Below are 22,681 nucleotides of genomic sequence, written 5' to 3'. Positions count from 1 at the left end.
GATTTTGGCCATTGGCTTGTTTTGGTCCACACTACTCTAATTAGGAATTACAACAGGTGATGTCAATATTGGCTGGAAATCAGGATTCTAAACGGTTTTACTGCAGAGAAAAATCTGAAGTTCCTGATGCAATGGATTGTGTAACTAGTATTGAACCTGGTTAAATCAAATTGCTCTGGGTCATGGCTGTAGCCTGTAATACAGTACTGCTCAAACTGGCCTTAGCTTCCATTTACTTCCATTAAAATACCATCCAAAATTGGAAGTAACACAATGAAATGCATTCAAGATAGCTATTTTGATGGAAAATAGCACCTTTAGCTGCATCTTTTTGTACTGGCTTATAGGGTTTAGTAACTGAAGCCTTTTTTTTTTTCTACTTAGTTGTGTTCATGCTTGAAAGCACAGCCTGCAAATGAAAAAACCATAGGGAAATAACCTAGACTATATAGTTTTCCCTATGTCATTTAGAATGAGAGAGTATGTTATTAAGAAAGAGTCGATTCTTGCAAAAATCCACTCAAGTGTAAGCTCTTGTGCTAGGTACTGTAGTGTTTAGGGAAAAAAACCCAAAGATGCTTATCTGAAACAATACAATTTTGAGTTTTATTTTATGTTGTATAAGGTAGAAGAATGGGGGCCAAGGAGTTCTAATGCCAAGCATGTAAAATTTTTAAAAGTAAGGGAACAAAGATGACTGATTATATTTTAATCACAAATGGGATTGGTACATAGATTACAATCTACATTTTAAAGTTACTTTATTTTAACAAGCCTAAAATTTATTTTGACAAGCTATTTAATGTAACCTATGAGCCAGGTACTATTCTAAGCACTTTGACACTTAATGAGTATTTATTTACTTAAACCTCATAACAACACTATCTTTAGCAATCCCATTTTCTAGATGGGTACTTGCTCATGTTGATACAGCTTGGAGTTAGCGTAGCTGGGGTACAAGCCCAGCAGGCCCACTCGAGTCTGCAGGCCACCCCACTGCTCTCCAGTGCGGGTGACTGTTGTTGAATCCCCTGGTTGGAGGGGAGGAGCCTGGAGTTGCATTACTCACTAGACTTGACCAAGGGTCACAACACAGGGTGACTGCATCTCCAAGCCTAATGCCCACTGTGATCACAAGCCCTCCCAAGAAGTTCCTTTTGTGTTAATTCAACAAAATAACTATTTTGTTCTTGGGGAGCAGCAAGTGAGAATTTCCTTTAAAATGGAGGGAGGGGGGAAGTTAAAGAAGTCAACTTAAGAGGTGGTAATCTCTCACATGTAGTATGTATTCTATTGTTTCCTGACCTCAGTTTCCTTTGAAGAGGACTTAGCAGAGGGAAGAAGATTCTTTTTTTTTTTTAACATCTTTATTGGAGTATAATTGCTTTACAATGTTGTGTTAGTTTCTGCTGTATAACAAAGTGAATCAGCTGTATGTACACATATATCCCCATATCCCCTCCCTCCTGCATCTCCCTCCCACCCTCCTTATCCCACCCCTCTAGGTGGTCACAAAGCACTGAGATGATCTCCCTGTGCTATGCAGCTGCTTCCCACTAGCTATTTTACATTTAGTAGTGTATATATGTCAATGCTACTCTTTCACTTCATCCCAGCTTACCCTTCCCCCTCCCCACATCCTCAAGTCCATTCTCTACATCTGCATCTTTTTTCCTGTCCTGCCCCTAGGTTCATCAGAACCTTTTTTTTTTTTTAAATTATATATATATATGTGTTACCATACAGTATTTGTTTTTCTCTTTCTGACTTACTTCACTCTGTATGACAGACTTGAAGTCCATCCACCTCACTACAAATAACTCAATTTTGTTTCCTTTTATGGCTGAGTAATATTCCATTGTATATATGTGCCACATCTTCTTTGTCCATTCATCTGTCAGTGGACACTTAGGTTGCCTCCATGTCCTGGTTATTGTAAATAGTGCTGCAATGAACATTGTGGTACATGTCTCTTTGTGAATTATGGTTTTCTCAGGGTATACGTCCAGTAGTGGGATTGCTGGGTCATATGGTAGTTCTATTTTTAGTTTCTTAAGGAACCTCCATACTGTTCTCCATAGTGGCTGTATTAATTTATACTCCCACCAACAGTGAAAGAGGGTTCCCTTTTCTCCACACCCTCTCCAGCATTTATTGTTTGTAGATTTTTTTGATGATGGCCCTTCTGACTGGTGTGAGGTGATACCTCATTGTAGTTTTGACTTGCATTTCTCTAATGATTAGTGTTGTTGAGCATCCTTTCATGTGTTTGTTGGCAATCTGTATATCAAGGAGAAAGATTCTGAGCAGGGGAGGAGAGCTGGTTGGTAAGTAGGAAAAGAAAAAGAAAGATCAGAGTGAGTTAGATTGGTAGGAGGTGACTGACCGACAGAGCCATCTCTATCACCTGTAAATGCAGCTTCCATTCCCTTTTCAGAGAAGCTAACCCATTTAGGCACTCTTTCCAACTCACATTCCACACACAGGCACACCCTTTATTTAGCCGCCTATTTCTGAATGTGACTCTGAGAGACTTCACGGAAACTTTCACAGTTGGGTACCTCTTGTGTTGGTAGTTTGCCCAAAGGTAGTTAGTAGCCAGAGTCCTTTAAAGGGAAAGATTAATGGAAGGTAAGAGAATGTCTGTGAGCCCTTAAACTGCTGTTTCAGTCTCTTAAAAAGCTGCAAAAAGCAAAACTGTGTATGCAAATTTCACTATTAGAATTCATATTACTGGCAACCAAATACTATTTTCTCATTCTGATCTCTTTTGGTAACAATAAAAGTCTTTGAAAGCCAATTCTTGTAATCATCATCATTGAGATGTTTAGAAACCAAGTTTTTCAGGATTTATACTGTTTTAGAAAAGGGAAATTCTGGCTCCAGAGATTTTTCTAACTTGAAGCCAGGACACAGAAACATTGTTAAATAACAATTTCAAAGCATTGTAATTAAAAATTTTTTTATTTTGCACATTCAAAAATCCCTTTTTCTCTGTGTCTAGGTCAGTAATAGTGCATTTAGTCTCTGCTATTTTTGTTTTTCTTTGAACTATCAGTATGTGGTAAATAAAACTCAAAACACCATTTCTCTTTTTCCCTTGGCTGAAAAACTTTGCTTTAGGTGAAATAGACACTGCCGTGCTGACCCTGGGCTTTTTAAAGCTCTGTTGTATAAGCTATAAATGGTTTCTTAACATGCCCCTCACATCTCAAATATCTTTGTCCACAGGACTCCAGAATAACAAAATGTCCGTCCAAGGCTTTGACACACACAATGAAAATAAAAAGAGGAGAGGGGAATTCATTTCTTTATTAGGGTGGCTTACACAAGGGAGAGGAAGAAGCAAAGGGATTACTAATCTTATTGGTCTTCTATAAAAGAATTGGGGCGCTTCTTTTCCTGATCTCTTAAGGATTCAATTGCACAAGTTGGTGAATGAAAACACATCCAAATGTGTTCCAGTAGTTTTTAAGGGATTCTTTTCTTGAATGTGTCCTTTGTCCTCTTAATTTTTATTTCAGACAACCCGTTTCTCGTATTTCTTTCGATTCTGTAATGGAAAAAAGGAAACAGATTCCTTCTCATGAGAGATCACCATGGGGCAAAGGTAAAGAGAAAAGGGGAAACCAGGAAATGATGGGGAACAAATGGATAAAGGAGGGCAATTAGTGCACACATTTGTTCTGGAGAATGTTTTGCCTCAGGTCACAGTGGGATCAATTTTAGAGCTATAGCTTCTAGTTTGTGTGTAGGAGAGATACATAAAATAACTTGCCTGAACCCTTGCTTATGACTGAGTCTCAGGTCTTCTCTGTTGGTTTCAATTCCATATGTAAAATGTAAGCTTAGTCTTTATTGAAATCCTACTTCAGTATATCCCAGAGGCATAGTGGGCTACAGGGGAAAGCAGAATTCCAAAAGACTGCAGCTTTTAAAATATTTCTTGCTACAAGAGACCCTTGACACACCAGTCTTGATCTTACAGATTCTATTAGTGACAATCTTGGCAAAATTGATTAGAGTTACTTGCCTATCTGGGGCTATAACCCTGAGCTCACATGGAGCTGAAAACTTTTAATCCCTGGTTTCCAGATGTCCCTTTTAGCATCAACAGAAGTAATAAAAACAAACCAGTAGCTGTAATAAGTGGTGTACACAGAAAAAAAAAAACAACTTAGTAAAACATGATTCTGTAGAGTGGTGCTTATTTGGCCCCATACACTTGGCATCCTCTTTGCCCCAAAGTCTTGGCTATGGTCAGTAAGACTAACCCAGTTATGGCCTGGACTTGTTTCTTTATTCTGGATTTCGAGGAAAACACAAAAGGGTATGTTGAGAATTATAAAAATAATAACACGGGAAAATACACATTTTTATGAGATATACGTGCATCTATACACAAATCTTAAACTCCATGAGGAGAGTTATCACTGGTATAGGGTTCATTGTTGAATCCTTAATTCCGGGCACAGTGCCTGACACCACAGTCACAATGCATGTTTGTTAAATAAATGAAAGAAATAGTGAATTCTGACAATAACTTCTGTGAGGGTACTAATGATAACCTTTACTTAGTGCCACTAAGAGAATAGTTCCGAATATTCTGTTCCTTTTGTATTTCCCTTCCTTTTTCTTTCCCTTCCTTCTTTCTGTCTTCAATTCTTCCTTTTCTCTCTCCTGAATACCCTCCCTCCCTCAGTTCTTTCTTACCTTTCTTCCTTCTTTCTTTCATCCCAGGGATATACTCCTACTTTTCTCATGCCATCTGTTCTGGACTGTCAACTTCTTGTTTTAGGACCCTAATTAGAATCACAGAAATTTCCTAGTCTTTGTCTAGTATTTGCTCAAAGTATAGTCTTTATGTAATGAGTCTCTGTCACTAGATATTTAGGGAAGGTCTGCTTTCTTCTAATATGTTTTTCAAAATACTGGAGCCCCACTTGCTTACACCTGTTGGGTCTTTGTTATGCAGTTCTTTGATAGCTTCTTATGTAGCATCATTAAGAGTCATCACACCTGAAGTAGCAACTCAACTCACGTGAATTAATTACGCTTCAACTACTATAAACTCAGTATCATGTAGGCTACATAGTTGTTTATTGAATACTTATGTTGGTAACTTTTGGCATTACAATAAAGGATGCATTATAATCCCTGGTCTCACATACCAATTTTGGAGGCCAGAAAAATATAGGGAAGATAAGTTTAAAAAATTCAAATAATTTGTGAGAACAATAAGCTATTAATATTTCCTGGTTCAGAAATACCAAGATTCTTTTCATATTTGAAGAAACATCTTGCATCCTCTATAATTCAGTGTAGTGTTACCTTCAAGGAAGGTTGAAGGGTTGAAACAAGAAATAGGTGATTTTAGTGGAGGAAATATAATCTCAGGAGTAGGTAATTTGATTTTATTTCTCCAACTGTGTCAAAACACTGCTTTTTATTTTTTTGGAATGAGTCATTTTATACTTTGTATTTTTCTCTTTTCAAATTAAAATTTCTGAATTGTGGATTGGAAATTACTTTCTTTTGCTGCCATCCTGATGATGGACTGTGTTTCTGGGTCCCATGTCTTCCTTTATTGTTTTTTTATTTCTGTTTTATATAAAGAAAATTTTCAACAGCTGCTTCAGAAAGGATGTTTGAGAAATACATTTTTATGCTTTTTTGCAAGTCTGAAAATATCTTTATCTCATCTTCCTATGATTAATAGTTTTGTTTGATATAGCATTGTGGATTAAAAATGTATTTCCCTCAGAATATTGAAAACATTGTTTTCTTATATTCCACATTTCAGCATTACTGTTGAGCCTTGCCATTCTGTTTCCTATGCCTTGTATTATATGCAATCTGTATGTTGTTATTATTTTTAATATATATATATATTTCACTGCGGATTTTTTTTTACTTTTTTATAGCAACATTTTCTATACTTTAAAACAAATTTTATTGGAGTATAGCTGATTTATAATGTTGTGTTAGTTTCTGCTGTACAGCATAGTGAATCAGTTATATACCAAATTCTCTGTGGGAGAATAAGAGGATAAATGACTCACCCCAAGCACATAGGCAGTCAAGATACATTCATTTGAGAGCAACGAGTTTAAAATTTTAATGCAGCAGATTTTGGCATTCTTATATCCACATTTCAGTGGGGCAATTGGAATGATATAAAATCTATCAAAATAAAATTTCCATTTTGATACACATTACAAACCTCAATCTACTATTTCTGACCCCTAAGAATATAACCCTTTTAAGGGATACTCTTTCAGACATACTCCTAAATTGAGACAGGTGCTTAATTTTCTTCACGCAAGTGCAATACTCTTTCAGAAAATTACGTGTTATTATAGGATAAAAATCTTCTAAAGTTTGAAACTAGTACTTAATATGGGCAGCACATTTTTGAAAACCTGAGATTTAAAAAGTGCAAGAAATGCTTGAGTGCCATTCCCTTTTAAAAAGTGGTAACAATATGAAGATATGGTTCCTTCTGACCAGTCATTTGAAAGCCAGTTTTCTTGTGGTATCTCAAGAATTCCGTTGTTGTTATTGTTTTCTAAAATGTTCCATTCGAGAACTCCCATCCCCCATATCATTGTAAACTATGAGGCACAAGTGTAAGTTTTTTATGTTGTGGATGAATGTTGAGCAAATGGATGTGCTGTCTGAGATGTTACACAATCACGTTGTATTCAAATTAATGCTTTATTCCCCTCTAGTCCCACTGGCCTCCAACTCTACTCTGAGCAGCACGTGAAGTAAGCACTCCAACCTCCCTACTTTTGCTTTTGCTTATTTCCCCTCCCCCACTGGCCTGGAATGTTCTTTCCAGGCCAGTGGGGGAGGGGAATTAAGCAACATAAGTTGTTTCCTAACTCCTTTTATTTATTAATTTAAAATTTATTTATTTATGGCTGTGTTGGGTCTTTGTTGCTGCACGTGGGCTTTCTCTAGTTGTGGAGAGCAGGGGCTACTCTTTGTTGTGGTGCGTGGGCTTCTCATTGCGGTGGCTTCTCTCGTTGCAGAGCATGGGCTCTAGGGGTGCGGGCTTCAGTAGTTGTGGCATGCGGGCTCAGTAGTTACGGCACACGGGCTTACTTGCTCTGTGGCATGTGGGATCTTTCCAGACCAGGGCTCGAACCCATGTCCCCTGTATTGGCAGGTGGATTCTTAACCACTGTACCACCAGAGAAGTCCCTTCTTTCTCCTTTTAGGTCTTTACTACATGTCATCTCAGTGAGGTTTCCTCACTACCCCATCTCAAATCATACCAACTCCTGACATCTCTCACCTCTTCCCTTTTTCTTTTCCTCTTCAGCACTTATCACTAACTTGTGTACATCTGTCTCCCCTCCCCTGCTTCATACTGTAAGCTCCTTAGCAATAAAAGCTTTGACTGTCTCCTTTACAGCCCTATCTCCAGGGCCTAGAATAGTTGGTGTCTGGCATAGAGTAGTCATTTAAAATATTCAATGAAAGAGACAATAAATTCAAAATCTTTTATATATGACTTGGTATTTATGAGTATGTCTGAAGTTCTGAGAATTTCAAACAAAATAATGAATTCACAATGTAAAGAACAGATATATAGAACACATCATTACTTTTGTAACATCCTACACATTTCAAAGGCTATGATGTTCATAGTCTTTTCTTCCTTTTTTTTTTTTTTTAAACATAGCTATTATTTTCAGAAGCAGCTCTGTTGGACTCTGCCTAATCCTTTTCTAGTGCTCTATTGTGGAGGAATCTGTCTTTGAGGATGCTGACCTTTTCTTTCATTGTCTTGCCTCTTTACTATATACTGTCCTCTTCTTTTGGGACCTATTCTCTCAAAAGCTTTTCATTTATAGACAAAATTGGATCTGTCTAATGACTTTTACTAAAGTGCTGAAACTTAAAATTTAATAAAATCCATGTGTGCAAGCAGTGCCATTCTTTTGTGTAGATAGGTGCACAGTGTGATTCTAGTAACTGTATTAGTACAGATTTCTTGGGGATTCAGTTTGGCTGTGAAACAGAAAACTCAAAACAGTGGCTTAAACAAGACAGGAGCTTGTTTTTTTCTTACGTAATGAGAAGTGTGGTTGCTGGTATTGCCTTGGTGGCTCTGGGTGTCAGGGCTAAAATGTCTGCAATTCTTTTGGCCTTTTTCTCAAGGTCTAAAGAAGGAAGAAGGGACAAGAGCAAAGGACAAAAATGACCGTATCAGCTGAGTTAGATTTCCTTTTTCTGGAGCTTCTCCAGAAGGCTCAACAACAAATTCCATTTCCATAGCATTGGCCTGTTCTATGTCCCATGACCATCCCATCTGCAAGGGTCGTGGGAAATATAGGTGCTATTTTTTTTTCTTGAGCACATGGATGCTGCCAACAAAATTGGAATCCCATTAATGGGGAAGAAGGGGAGAATGGATATTGAGTAGATAACTAGCAGTCTCTGACAAAGCAAAATATACCTGAAAGGTAGATAAAATGTCCATTTGTTTTTTTCACAGAAATGAAATGGACCAGGCCACATTATCCAGAGGAACAGTATTAGGAAAATTACCTAGAGAAAATGGCATTTCAGGTTTTTTTGGGAAGCATGTAAATAAACTACTCTTTACAATATAGTGTAGTTGATAAATGTAATTTAGAGGCAAGAAGACATGTTGAGTTCTACAGTGAAGAAACAGTGAGCATAACATTTACATGTTTCTGTCTGTTGAAAGACATTGTTCAGAAAAAGTTCTAAATATTAGCACAGGTTTGAATTGTAGTTCTTAGTAATTCTGATGAGTCAGTGTGGATCATAAAGATCATAGAATTTAGTGACAGATTGTATAAATATTTAGGTTATGTAATAATTTAACATACATTATTTAATAATTAAAATTTAATATTTAACAGGGCAGATTGTATAATAATAAAGCAATTACATATATATTTAAAAAATTTATTTATTTTATTTTTAGCTGAGTTGGGTCTTTGTTGCTGTACGTGGTCTTTCTCTAGTTGTGGTGAGCAGGGGCTACTCCTCGTTGCGGTGCACGGGCTTCTCATTGCAGTGGCTTCTCTTGTTGCGGAGCACAGGCTCTAGGCACGCGGGCTTCAGTAGTTGTGGAATGTGGGCTCAGTAGTTGTGGCATGTGGGCTTAGTAGTTGAGGCTTGCGGGCTCTAGAGCGCAGGCTCAGTAGTTGCGGCACATGGGCTTAGTTGCTGCATGGCATGTGGGATCTTCCTGGACCAGGGCTCGAATCTGTGTCCCCTGCATTGGCAGGCAGATTCTTAACCACTGCGCCACCAGGGAAGTCCCTAAAGCAATTATATTTTGCAAACAAACTGTTTATAATATTTGTACCTCCTCTCTGATAACTAAAACAATGAAGAATATTGCAAATAATGAGCTTATATATCTATAAGTTGCTATTACATCATTTAGAATTGCTTTATTGCAGAGGAATGTTTAATGTTTTTCTATTATAGAATTTATTTTTTTAACTAAGAATCATAGCAACCCAGAATATATATTGAGCAGTCATTGGCAGTGATGATTTAATATTCCTAAGAAAAAACTTTAAAGTATTTAATTTAAATTTCTTTTATTCTAGTAACTACTTAGGAAATGACTTTAGAAGGCTTATGGTATAAAAGTTGTAAATGGAATGAAAGAAATCAAATACCCAAAGAACCAACACACTTCAATTTTTAAATGTAGTCTATAATTATACAATAATGTATTTTAATCTTAGGGAATGAGTGTTTTTGGATCTTATTTTTCCTTAATTTTAAAGGAATGGGAACTTTGCCGAGTTTGAATTAACATTGCATGTTGAATTGTAGCTGTCTTTGTTTTTCTTGATTTTAAATGATGGACAAAGAGAGCTATTTTATTTTCTGTAATTTTGTGGCTTAAGAAATGTATTGCAGGTGTAATGATATTTTAGATTAAGTAAGTCTCAGGAGACATAAGTGTGACTCATACATGGTCTTTACATTCATGAAGCATCTAGTTTGATGGGAGAAATAGATGTATGGGATATTAACTTCCTTTGTGATTAAGCATTATGCTAGAGGCATGGATAAATGTGCTGTGGATGTCAGGAGGATGAGGAGATGATGCCAGAGGAATTCAGGGAGGAAGATGACATTTTACCTGGATCTTGAAGGCATTTGACTAGGTACAAAATTAGGGGATGGGCATTTCAGAGAGGGAACAGGTGATACAGAGGGAGAGTTTTCTGAATGGATGCTCAGTGGGGAGGGGCAGTTAGGGGTGCTGCTAGGCAAGAAGTTGATGCTGACTGAGAAGGGCCTCGAATACCTAGCTAAGGGCTTTAGATTGCACTGGTAGGCAGTGAAGTATTAATAGGGTTTTTAAGCAACACAGTGACATGATCAGATTCAGTTTTAATAGATATGACAGTTATGACTCTTAAGAGGACAGACTGGGGAAGATAGTAATTATTGGTTTAGGAAGTCACCGGAGACTGTCATTTGCAGCCCAGGGGACATGAGAGCATGAACAGAGTGACCATGAAGACATACTCGAGAAGATGGCTTTGGGAAATATTTCTCTTAGGATTACGTATCTGCTTATGGAACTGTGTATGTTTTGGTATGGGAGTCTTGAGTGCCTGGAGTTGAGTATAACTCTGTGTTTCTAGCTTGGAAAATGATATAGCTGTCATTTAATGAGGTCAAGAATTTAGGAAGCAGAGAGGTATTTTGAAGTAAGACAATGAGTTCAATTTGGGACGTTTATTTTCAAGAGCATCTATCTAGTAGGCATTTGGATATATGAATCTAGAGACAAAATTTAAGAGAGACAAGTTATGTAGTAATTCCCACATAGATAACAGTTGATAAAAGACCAGAGAGGAATGTATATTGTCTTCATTTTGAACATCAGCTGAGACTGAGAGAGGTTAAGTGACTTGTTTAAGGTCACTAGAGATAGTGAAAGTTTACAAGAAAAAGCCAACATCTAATCTAGGTTTTCTGATCCCAGGGTCTATTATCAAATTTCTTTGAGCCTTAGTTTCTTCATATGTAAGGTGAGGTTAATAATACCTTCCTTATATTAATTAGGATTAAATAAGATAATATAAACAAAGTACCACATAATAACACAGTGTCACAATCAGACAGTCATTAAATATCTGTTAACTTCCCTCTTGCCTTCTTCTGTTTACAAATGCTGATTTGGGCTGACAAAGACTCTCTTTGACCAAACTGTAAACAGGCTCCTCTGAACACTCTTTCTGATTAGTCCTTGTCCTTGGGTCTTGTTTTCAGCCTGCTGAGTCCAGTTTTCGCAAGTATCCTGCAACAGTTTAGAGAGAGTCTCCCATCCTTGTTGTCTAATCAAATTCCTCATCCCCCCCACCCTCAATATTTCATTACCTTGATCTGCCATCAGCAAGAATTCTGTTAAGTTGGTTTAGCAAAAATCCCCCTACCATTGAAGTCTCCTCTTAGTAGTTCTCTATCCATGATCTCCCCCAATTCTGCTCCTTGGATACAGACCCTCAGCTGTCTTTGCTGTATTTGGCATGGAGCCAGATATCTCTTCCCTGCTGTGATTGCCTTGACACCTATCACAATAGTTCTGATTAAAGTCTTCCCTACCAATTAACAAGTGTCAAATAATTTTTTTTCTTTAACAGGACCTAAATATGACTACACCTAATAATATTCCTAGAGGTCCATTAATTAGCTTCCTATGTGTCCAGTGTGATGCCCTTACTACCTGGGACTGGTTGTTCAAAGGTGTTCAGAAACAGAAAGCACCAAGTGGGCATCAGGTTGAGGCTGGGAGCCAAGAGAGACAGGATCACGGGGACGGTCAAGATTGAAAATAGGAGTCATCAGGAGATGTGGAGAGCTGAACAGCTGAGCCAGAGTTGTGGTTACAGGATGAACCCAGAAACTGGGGAAACAGCCAAGATCATGGGAAATAAGAATATGAGAAGCAGGTGCTGAAGTGAGATAATTCTACTGGAGGAGAATTTTTTTCTTACCCAGGGATGCTTTTGAGAAGTTGAATGTTCTTTGGATCTTGTGTGAAGCCTCTTTGGCTACTTTGGCATCTGATGCACAATAGACTCTGTGGGAGATGGAGGTCAACTTTGTTGTTTCATATACATGCTTTCAAATCAACACAATGAAGACCATTGTCCTAGATGGCCTGCTAGGGAAATGGGATTTTGTAATTATAAAGAGCTAAGAGTTATCACTTATACCATTGTTATTAATATTTTGAATACCAGAAAGAAATAACATTACTCAATATTAAAATCATCTTTACCATAGTTGATTTTGGGGGGGATAATTTAGAAGGCATTAGCTGATGGGAGGACTTCAAAGCTTCCTTTAAGGATGTCAATAATCTTTGTGCTATAGGTGTGTTAAGGGGCTGATGGATAGAGTCCTAGTGTTTCCAATGCCCCTTAACTCTAGTGAGCGCTTAAGACTGACTTAAGGAAAAGGCAGAGTGGGCAGTAAAGAGAATTGCAAGAGTCAAACATAAGGGGAAGGAATGTGTGGGGGCAGAATCAAAAGAAGATAAGGTAGTTCAGCAGCTACAACAAATTAGTGTGTACTCATTGGAGCTTCCCAAGGTTCAGAGGGTTATATAATATCTGAAAAATGGTAATTCACAAGTATGGAAAATGAAAAGTACTAGAAAGGATAGAGAAAGGGAGCTTTTATAAGGTCCTTAGGATCTTAGCTTTGCATGTGTTGCAGCAGGACAGACTACATGTACACACACCCATATCCACACCATCAGGAGACGCCACACATCCACATTATCATTTTTAATGGCTGCTGCATTAGCCAATTACCCCAACACTTAGTGTTTAAAGCAACAAATATTTAAGTGGGTTAGGCCTACAGAAATCACAAGCCTCAACTGGGGCAGGATTTGCTTGCAAACTCACACACATGCTTGTTGGTGGGATTGTGTTCCTTGTAGGCCATTGGTCTGAGACCTCAGTTCCTCACTTGTTGGCTGGAGGCTGCCCTTAGTTCCTTGCCATGTGGGCTTCTCCACAGAGCAGCTCATGGCAGCTGGCTTCTATCAGAGGAAGTGAGAGAGCAAGAGGGGTGACCAAGAGAGAAGCCAGTCTTTTTCTAACCCAGTCTCAGAGGTAATATCCCCTCAGTTTTGCCATATTCTGTTGGTTAGAACAAGTCATTAGGTCCAGACAGCCCTCAAGGGGCAAGGATGACACAAAAGATGATACAATGGGCCAGGTATCACTGGGGGCTATTTTAGAAGCTGCCTACCACAATTGCATAGCATCTCACGACGTGGATTATATTATAATTTACTTAACCAACCTTATATTGCTGGACGTTTAGATTGCTTCCAATCAGGTCACATATCCACAACTTTCCACTTTCTCTCATGCCTATTCTATGTCTCAAACTTCCAAAAATTCAAGCTCCAAAGCAACCTTTCTTCAAGTACAGACTGCAGAGAAATATACGACTGCAGAGAAATATACTTCTCCACTACTAACTCCTCTGGAATTTTAATGAATAACATTTTCTCCATCCTATTGCAGGTATTTTAGATCAAAGACATATTGGTCATTTACCCCTTAATATATTCTCAACTTTAGAGTTGATATTCTGTACATAAAGTGCTCTTCCAATTGAATAAAAGACGATGTCCTCAATAGAAAAACAGGTGAAGAGAGTCACCAAGTGAAAAACAAAAATGGCAAATTAAGATATGAAAATATTAAATAATAAAAAAGATAAATTATAAAAAGATTATTTTTAATTAATCCAATTGACAAAGATTTTAAAATAGCATAGTACCTAATGTTGGCAAGGATGTACATAACTAGATATTCTCAAACATTCCTGGAAGGAGTTTGCATTTGTACCCTATGGCCCGTCAATTCAATTCACCTGGGTCTTCTATATCTTATAGTTAAAATTGGACTGTAGAAAATTTCCAGTGTTAGCTGTCACTGTGGGATCACTGTCACTATATTCAAGACACCAGAAAATATCTGTCAGTGAAGTGAGAACAGTTTATCAACAAAGGCCATGCTGTGACCACTTTATGGGTGCAGATCCTGACAAAAGGATTCTCAAGTTGCCAGGCAGGTTAAAGACAGTCAAAACAATGGTGACAGTCATAACAGAAACACTTCATTGCTTGCCAGGAGGATGTGGGTGCTATAGAGCAGAACCATCGGTATGTGCCTGGGAATACATGAATAGCACCGCGTAACACAACAAACTCGTTCCAGTATGTGGGGAAAAAGTGTTTTTGTAAAACGTCACTTATAGAATCTTAAGTTTCTCCAAGTCAATTTTTTTTTTTTTTTGAGGGAGGACACCACTGAGTCTTCTGTCCTCATTTTAGTAGTCAGTACAATGAAATAGATTGAAACTAATTGATTTCTAGATCACTTAAAGGAAATGCCATATCCTTAAATAACTATTTCATTCAAAGGGTGTTATTCTCTGTTACTCTGTCTTGGAAACTGGCTTAGTATATCCTTATGCTTGTTCCCCAAGTATATGATAGAACTGGGGCCAGAAGCCTTTTCCCATCTGTCTTTGTGTTCAGGGTATACTCCTTGACACTTACATAATACAGTATTTATGTCATTTCACATTTCTGTATCTCTGAGATTCTTTACAAGATTAGTTTGATGATTAAGAAGGGAGAGATTAATGTACAAGAACACTTTGAATTGTTAGGCCATGGTTCTTTTCCAACTGGAGATATCTACTTATTGCCCTCTTTCCCTGGTCGAAACAGAGAGGAGACTGTTGATTTTCCTCGTGTATTGACTGTGAAAAACCAGTGATTATATGAGTGAATGTGTGATGCAAAAGCTTAATAGATATTTTTTGATTCTCACATCTTTTTTTAAATTTTTATTTATTTTTATTTTTGTGGTACGCTGGCCTCTCACCGCCGCGGCGTTTCCCGCCGCGGAGCACAGGCTCCGGACGCGCAGGCCCAGCGGCCATGGCTCACGGGCCCAGCCGCTCCGCGGCATGTGGGATCCTCCCAGACCGGGGCACGAACCCGTGTTCCTTGCATCGGCAGGCGGACTCTCAACCACTGTGCCACCAGGGAAGCCCAATTCTCACATCTTTTAAGTGTATCATGGCCCAGTGTGTATTTTACTTCTTGAGGTCCTTCCTCTTTTCTTCTTTCTTAAGTTTTCTTTTTCCCTACTACAATTGTATTTTTGGTATGGAACTCTAAGTAGTTTAATCTAATGAATTAGTGACATATCCTCAGAAATCATGTTATTTGCCGATTAACTAATGTAAGGCATCTATTTTTTTACTTCTAACAGTCTGGCAATGTTTTGCTGGCCCTTCTGAATTTCCAGTTAACACAAGATAAGAGAAATTAATAACCTTGAATCTAAAAGGCTTACCCCATTTGTCTTCATAGCTGCAAAAAATCTCCAGTTAATAATACTTATACATTTTTTCTCATATTTTGTAGAAAACTCACAAACTCTTATCAGTCTTATTAACAATTGATTTAGCATATTCTACTTATAAAATCACTAATTTGAACATTCTTTAGGAATCCTTTACCTCATATGTTTCCTTCTCTTTTACATGTAGACTCTTATACATGATTAAAGCAGCCAGCAAGCTCAGCATGTCCTTCAGGTTTGATCCTTATCTAATTTGTGTTTCAAGATTGTAGAAGTCCATGTGCTTAGAAATCCAACTGTGTATTTTACCTAGATGGCCTATGGGCAGGCTGTAAACCTCCAAGTGGGCCAAATAATGTAAATAATGGTGAGCTAATTCATGTTCTGTATATTTGTTTGAGTGAGTAAAGTTATATCTCCTGAGGAGTGTTTGGTGTGGAAAGCAATTCCTCTGTAAGTATTGAGATTATCATTGTAAATAAAGTGGCAAAAGGCCCCACCAGGATAGCATGATATTTTGAGAAGTGGCACATTGATCAATTACAGGTCTTCTGATGGTGTAAGGGTTAAAACTCTTACTGTAAGATATGGCAGAGGTGATGTGATCACTTATGATATAAAAGCACGAGTAAAAAGCTTATAAGGAAGAAAATTTGATCATTGTGGCTGGCATAGAGATTCTATATACAATAAGTCAATTAAAAAATATCTTTTAAGTGCTCTAATTTTTAAAGTGATTTACATTTTTCTGCTATTTGATTTTAGCTTATATTATGTGGCTGAGAGACAGAAGAGCATGGTTTTAAGCCCTGACTCTGCCATTAACTCACAGTATGACTTTGGGTAGAATTTATCTTCTTCTAAGCTTCCTCATTCATGAAATTGGGGAGTTTTGCTAAATGATCTCCAAGGTAACATTGGCTTGAAACCCATATGATCATACCTTGTGTAAATGGTGTATCCTCTGATTTCTGATTACTTGAAAATAGTACCCAATTGGATTTAAAACACAAAATAAATAAATGCGAACATCTAAAAATTTTCTACGCTATTACTATCATTTTAATTCTGAGGCCTATTTCTTATTTATGCCTTAGTCTTTGAGAAAGCTAAGGTTGGCTGTTTAATAGTTCTCCTAATTAGTATGAATGATTCTAGTATTTAAAATCCTTGTCCTGCCTTTGATAAGATCAAAATTAGAGTGAATAATATGCCTTGGTTGAGCATTAGCATGCAAACCATGTAGCTTGAAAAGATGTGTTTAGGCTCTGAGAATAAAGCAGAAGCCAGCACGTTCTGACAGCTGTGAAAGACACAAAAAATATTAATGGTGGCACTCAGAGAGTCAGACCGAGAATAGCAATGCACAGGTGCATTTTCCCTAGTGTGTGTGTTTCTTCTTTAGTATTCATGCTAAGTTTCCAATACCTTCATCTTTACACAGGAATTAGAAAACAGTTCAGACTTATTAGTTTGGCTGAGCAATAGCCTAGGACAGCTAAAAGAACAATGCCTAAATGTGTATGTATATCTGTAATAAAGTAGTCTTCTATGATAATGCTTTAAATATCACTATAATGCCATTTTTCTTTTCCAATAAAGTCATCATCATAAAAGTTTTATGGTTCTTTTAACATCTTATCTGAGTGGAGTGAAAAATTACGTTAATTGCAGACTTTTTTATGTGCCACATTGGCCACTATCTTTAAATACAAGTTTCCAGTATCTATCTCTCACCATTTTGATTTTAAAGGTTAAAGTGTCACTTATGGTTTAGGATAATTATGTGAAAAAACTAAGTAAATATAGAAACTCATCACTTCAAATTAGCAAAAAATACAGAAACGGGAAGCGTGAATTCTCATGTGAATATGTCTGAGCACATGATCACACTGAATCCCTCTGCACACTCCACAAAACCCCCAAACAAACCGAAATAGAGAGTACTTTGTTCTCACAGTATCAGGAGATATGATTAAATGTGCACAAAGCAGCTTCCTAGTGATATTGTATATCTCTCAAGTTCACTGTCAATGAGCAATGTGAAACATTTGGGTCTAGTATCTATACAGATCTCCTCCTTAACCTCAAACTTCTAGTCAACTCAACTACTTGAAGAAAAATGATGGAAACAGTGTTGTGCTGCCATAGACGCATTATTAGTAGAATTCTACCAAGCCATTGATGGAAATTTTCTTTTTACTTCAAAATCCAGAATGAAAACTTGTATGTTAGTTTTTCTTTTAGGGGAAAATGTTCCTTCTCAAATCACCTTTTGTAATTAACAACCAAGTGTCTTAGAATATGTACTGAAAGTGCCTATTTAGAATTTGTATTAAAATATATATGAGGCAGACTGAGCTTTAATTTTTAATTCTGTCTCTTTAAGACTGTTATATACTATTCAAAAGATCCCAGCGTGGGCCTGATGGTTCTAACAACAGCAAGGTGGCTGACATTGGTTGCTCTTACGATGGCATCATATGACACCTTTGGAGTCTATCATCTTGGGATGGGTATATTTTCCAACTTTGGAGAAAAGAACATATCTTCCTTGAAGACATATTCTTCCTTGCTTCTTCTTTGAAACTATCTCCCACCCTTCTACCCTGCCCCACATTTCTCATTCTCTAACCATTATGTTCCTGGAGTTCTTCTGAAATTTTCCCTTGTTTGCTTATGATGTGCCGATACAGGGTGATACAACTTCATCAAATTCCTGATTGCCAGTTGTGATGTGTCAAATGAGACTTGAGATTAGTTATGTGATCAGTAATGACTGTATATCCACAGATGCACATACACACACATAATTTTAAAAATAACAAAGTTGTTCCCAATCTGAACTGATTTTGGGTATCAAGTTTCAAATGAGATGTTGTTATGTATTATATAACAAACTGTATATTGGAATCCATATTGCCAAATTTTAAGCTCCATTGTTAGAAAAGCAGATATTAGCTCACAGACTGAAGATTTTTCTTCTGGGTAGACATTTTGATTATTATGTTTTTTTGAAATCTATATATCTTTTTAGTTGTTTCCAATTTGAAATGGTATATACCATTATCACCTTATCTTCATGACATAGTCTTTTTTTCTTTTTCATTCTGCTGTAGTGGAGTTCACCATAATAAGATTAATTATTTCTCTGATTTAAAACCACTGTTGATGAACTCATATTCCCTACGCTGCTTCCCTGAACAATCAAACTTTGAGGAATTTCAGCACAGATTTATAAAGAATATTTTTACTGTATGGATTTGTCTGGAGTTTTGAGCAGTGTGTTGAACATTATAAATGTATATATGATGTGGAAAATGGATGTCAGCTCTTCTGTATTTTAAATTATTTTTATAATTAAAATTTGTTTCGCGACCTCACTGATTCCATGGTGACACATTATGAAGACAGTATAAACAAATGGGTAGATTGTAATGAAGCCTTTTCATTTAAGACATGTGGCGTGAGCTCAAGTACACACAGTGGAATTGCTGTAGCCAGAAAGGCCCCTCTGATAACACAGCAGGTGATTGATTTCCTGGGCTACTCAGGAGCCATGAGAATGAAATCTTTGTTTCTGCTTTGATTTTACCACAGCTGGATCTCATATACTCTGGGAACTATGTAGAAGGCTGTAATTTATCAATGGGAACATAATGCATAGAAATCCATCTGACCACGAGATATCCCTATACACCATGAGAACAGCTAAGTAAAAAATGGTAGTACCAAATGCTGGCGATAATATGGAGAAAGTGGATCTCTCATATATTGCTGGTAGAAATGTAAAATGGTACACCCACTCTGGAAAATAATGTGACAATTTTCTTATAAAGTAAATGTGCATTATTATATGATCCAGAAATTGGTCTTTTGGGCATTTTCCCCAAGGAGATGAAAACCTATGTTCACACAAAAACATATGGATGGGTGTTCATAGCAGTTTTCTTTGTAATAGCAAAAACTAGAAACCACCCAACTGTCCTTCAATGCTTGAATAATTAAACAAACTCTGGAACATCTGTACAATGGTATACTACTCAGCAGTGAAAGGAACAAGCTATTGATACATGCAACAACCTGGGTGGATCTCATGAGTCTTCTTCTTTTTTTTTTTTAACATCTTTATTGGAGTGTAATTTCCTTACAATGGTGTGTTAGTTTCTGCTGTACAACAAGGTGAATCAGCTATACATATACACACATCCCCATATCTCCTCCCTCTTGCGTCTCGCTCCCACCTCCCTCTAGGTGGACACAAAGCACTGAGCTGAGCTCCCTGTGCTATGTGGCTGCTTCCCACTAGCTATCTATTTTATATTTGGTAGTGTATATATGTCCATGCCACTCTCTCACTTCGTTCCAGCTTACCCTTCCCCCTCCCCGTGTCCTCAAGTCCATTCTCTATTTCTGCGTCTTTATTCCTGTCCTGCCCCTAGGTTCTTCAGAACCATTTTTTTTAATTTTTAGGTTCCATATATATGTGTTAGCGTACGGTATTTATTTTTCTCTTTCTGACTTACTTCACTCTGTATGATAGTCTCTAGGTCCATGCTGAGTATTATTCTTAATGAAAAATATCTCAAAAGGTTATATACTGTACGATTACATTTATATAACCTTTGTTAAACAATAGAACTGTAGATATGGAAAACAGACTAGTGGTTGGCAGGGAACAGGGACAGGATATGGATGGGGTACATGTGTGGTGTGAACATAAATGGGTAGCACGAAGGAGTTCTTTAGTGGTGATGGAACAGATGTGTATCTTGATTGTGGTGGTAGTTTTACAAATCTATATGTGGGATAAAATTTCATAGAACTACAAAACGCACACACATATAAACATATGAATGTTAAAACTTGTAAAAATGGAATAAATTCTGTAGTCTATAGTCGGTAGTCTAGTTAACAATATTTTTACCAATGTCAGTTTCCTGGTTTTGATATTATACTACAGTTGTATAAGATGTCACTATTGAGGAAAACTAGGTTAAGGGTACAAGAGACTCTATATACTAATTTTACCTCTTCTTGAGAGCTTATAATTATTTCAAAATAAAAATTAAAAAAAACCCCTCCAAAACCAGTCCGTTTTTGTTTTAATGATGTACATCAAATGTCTCCCTGCCTCTATAGTGTAAATACTTACTGTGCTGGTCATTTATAATGCATCTTGTACTGTTTTGGAGGATTACATTCAGTAATTATATGAGAAGAGACACTGGCTTCCAATGCCGGATTGAGATATTAAAAGTGTTTTGAACTGAAATACAGGCTGAGCATCACACTGAAGCAACTCTCTTCAGTGGGCTCTATAAAACTGGATCTCGCATCTGTACCACATTTGATCAGTGGACAAAGTAGTAGGTACATGTACTCTTGTTCTAAGGGAAGACATGGAACATGGAATGTTGCTTTCTTAATGTGTAGAACATTGATGGTCTGTGCATAAAAAACAGAACAAGAGCCTCATTGCCAACCCACAATCGGGTCAAGAAATGTGCAATAAATACTGTAAAATTAAAGCTAGCCCAGAGAAACAAGCAGGTCCTTAATTACCATTGTCAAAGTAGTTTATTTTAGGGAGAAAAAAAGTGGATTATTCTGATGAAGAAGGACGAAATAGCAAAGTAAGCTTAGGCACATTCTGATAGGCATGAACAAATAGAAGCCAAATAACAAAATAAACAAAGATTCAGTGCTTCCCTTCCCTGTTTGTGTAGTAACCACCTTAACAAACTGGAACCCCCATCAGACAAGATATTGGATTCAATCAACAGTGGTTTCCTAATTATTTTGGCTCTGAGTACGTCTTGAGGGTTTTCAAATTGTTAAAAATCCAATAATCCCCTCTGAAGGCTGCATACCTGAATACCCCCACCCTGCTTCTTTCTGCCTGAGTTCCATCAACTAAGACAGGTATTGGTTATGTATGATGAACTATGGCTAATTTCTTCTCTTACAAGCAAATAAATAATTTTGCGGCTCATTAGGCTGATCGTTTCTCTGATTTGTTCAACCTTTGCTGTGCTTTTTTATCAGTTGGTTTTCTCAGACCTCATTTTCCCCTGTAAAGCTCCAGTAATCAAATGAATTGCTGGACCCGTCAATCTGATGCCATGACCTGTTAAAATGGGATTCATCAGAAGAATTTCATTATGTTTTTGTTAGAACAGTTGTCAGAAATCTTTCATTCCTGCTCTCTAGTCCCATTGAGTGATAGGCGATTGATACACACATGAAAGAAGTGAAGCATTTATTAAGAGTTTTAAGTTGAGATGCCAGCTGAGTCAAAAGCTTCCTACGTATAGTATCCTCTGCAGAAAAGATTTTCCCAGAGCCATTTGTGGACGATTAAACTTAGGATCTCCTCTTCTTGAAAGATTAACCTAGGTGGGAGAGTACTGTCAGTTTAAATACCAAATGGAATGTGTTTTGGGTTGTAGCAAGTCGCCAAGGAGGATTTAAGTTGAAAGCAGAAGACAGCATTTGCAAAGAGGATTTTAGTGTGATTGCTGTTTGCCTTAAGAATAATCATTCTTTGAAGCAATTACCCTGCAAAATAGAATCATGGGGCTAAACCAGAGAAAAGGGGAATCTTTATTGAACCAGATGCAAATAGTTTTTAGGATGTTCTTTCCAAGGCTGAAAAGAGTGACCAAGGTGGCCTTAACATTCCTCTCAGCTTGACTAAACTTTAGAAATCTTTTTCTTGACAATAGACCCCTGACCTCCCTTTTCTTAGAGGATTTACTTTAGAAAACTTGCTGTTGTAAATTCTTTCTTTGCCCCTTTGAGATGTAAATCTTCTACTACTCTAGAATGTTTTTCTCAACAACCTGAGAGCCAGTCTTTTGAAATATGATCAGCAAGAAAGATAGGGCCCTTGTGTCCCATTCTCTCTGAGAGGGTAGAAACCTAACTTCAATAAACATCAATTAGCAAATATCAATACAAATGCCTAATCACGTTGACCAATCTCCACACTGATGTCCTCCAGGACTTTTCCTATAGCTCATTCCCACACTTGAAAATCCTCCTGTGTTTTATTCAGTGAGTTCATTCTCTCTCCCTATTGCAACAGTCTTGAATAAACGTCTTCCTTGACTTGGTCTGGTGCAATTTTTCTTTTACAATAGATCCCAGATAATTTTTCTGACTTTATTTTCAACCGCTATAAATCTGTTTGGGTATATTTTATTTATTTATTTATTTATTTATTTATTTATTTATTTATTTATTTATTT

Source organism: Aethalodelphis obliquidens, unplaced genomic scaffold (genome assembly GCF_003676395.1).
Source record: "Aethalodelphis obliquidens isolate GAN/ISIS:26980383/991018 unplaced genomic scaffold, ASM367639v1 scaffold10, whole genome shotgun sequence".
NCBI lineage: Eukaryota > Metazoa > Chordata > Mammalia > Artiodactyla > Delphinidae > Aethalodelphis > Aethalodelphis obliquidens.
Note: the sequence above shows the minus strand (reverse complement) of the source record.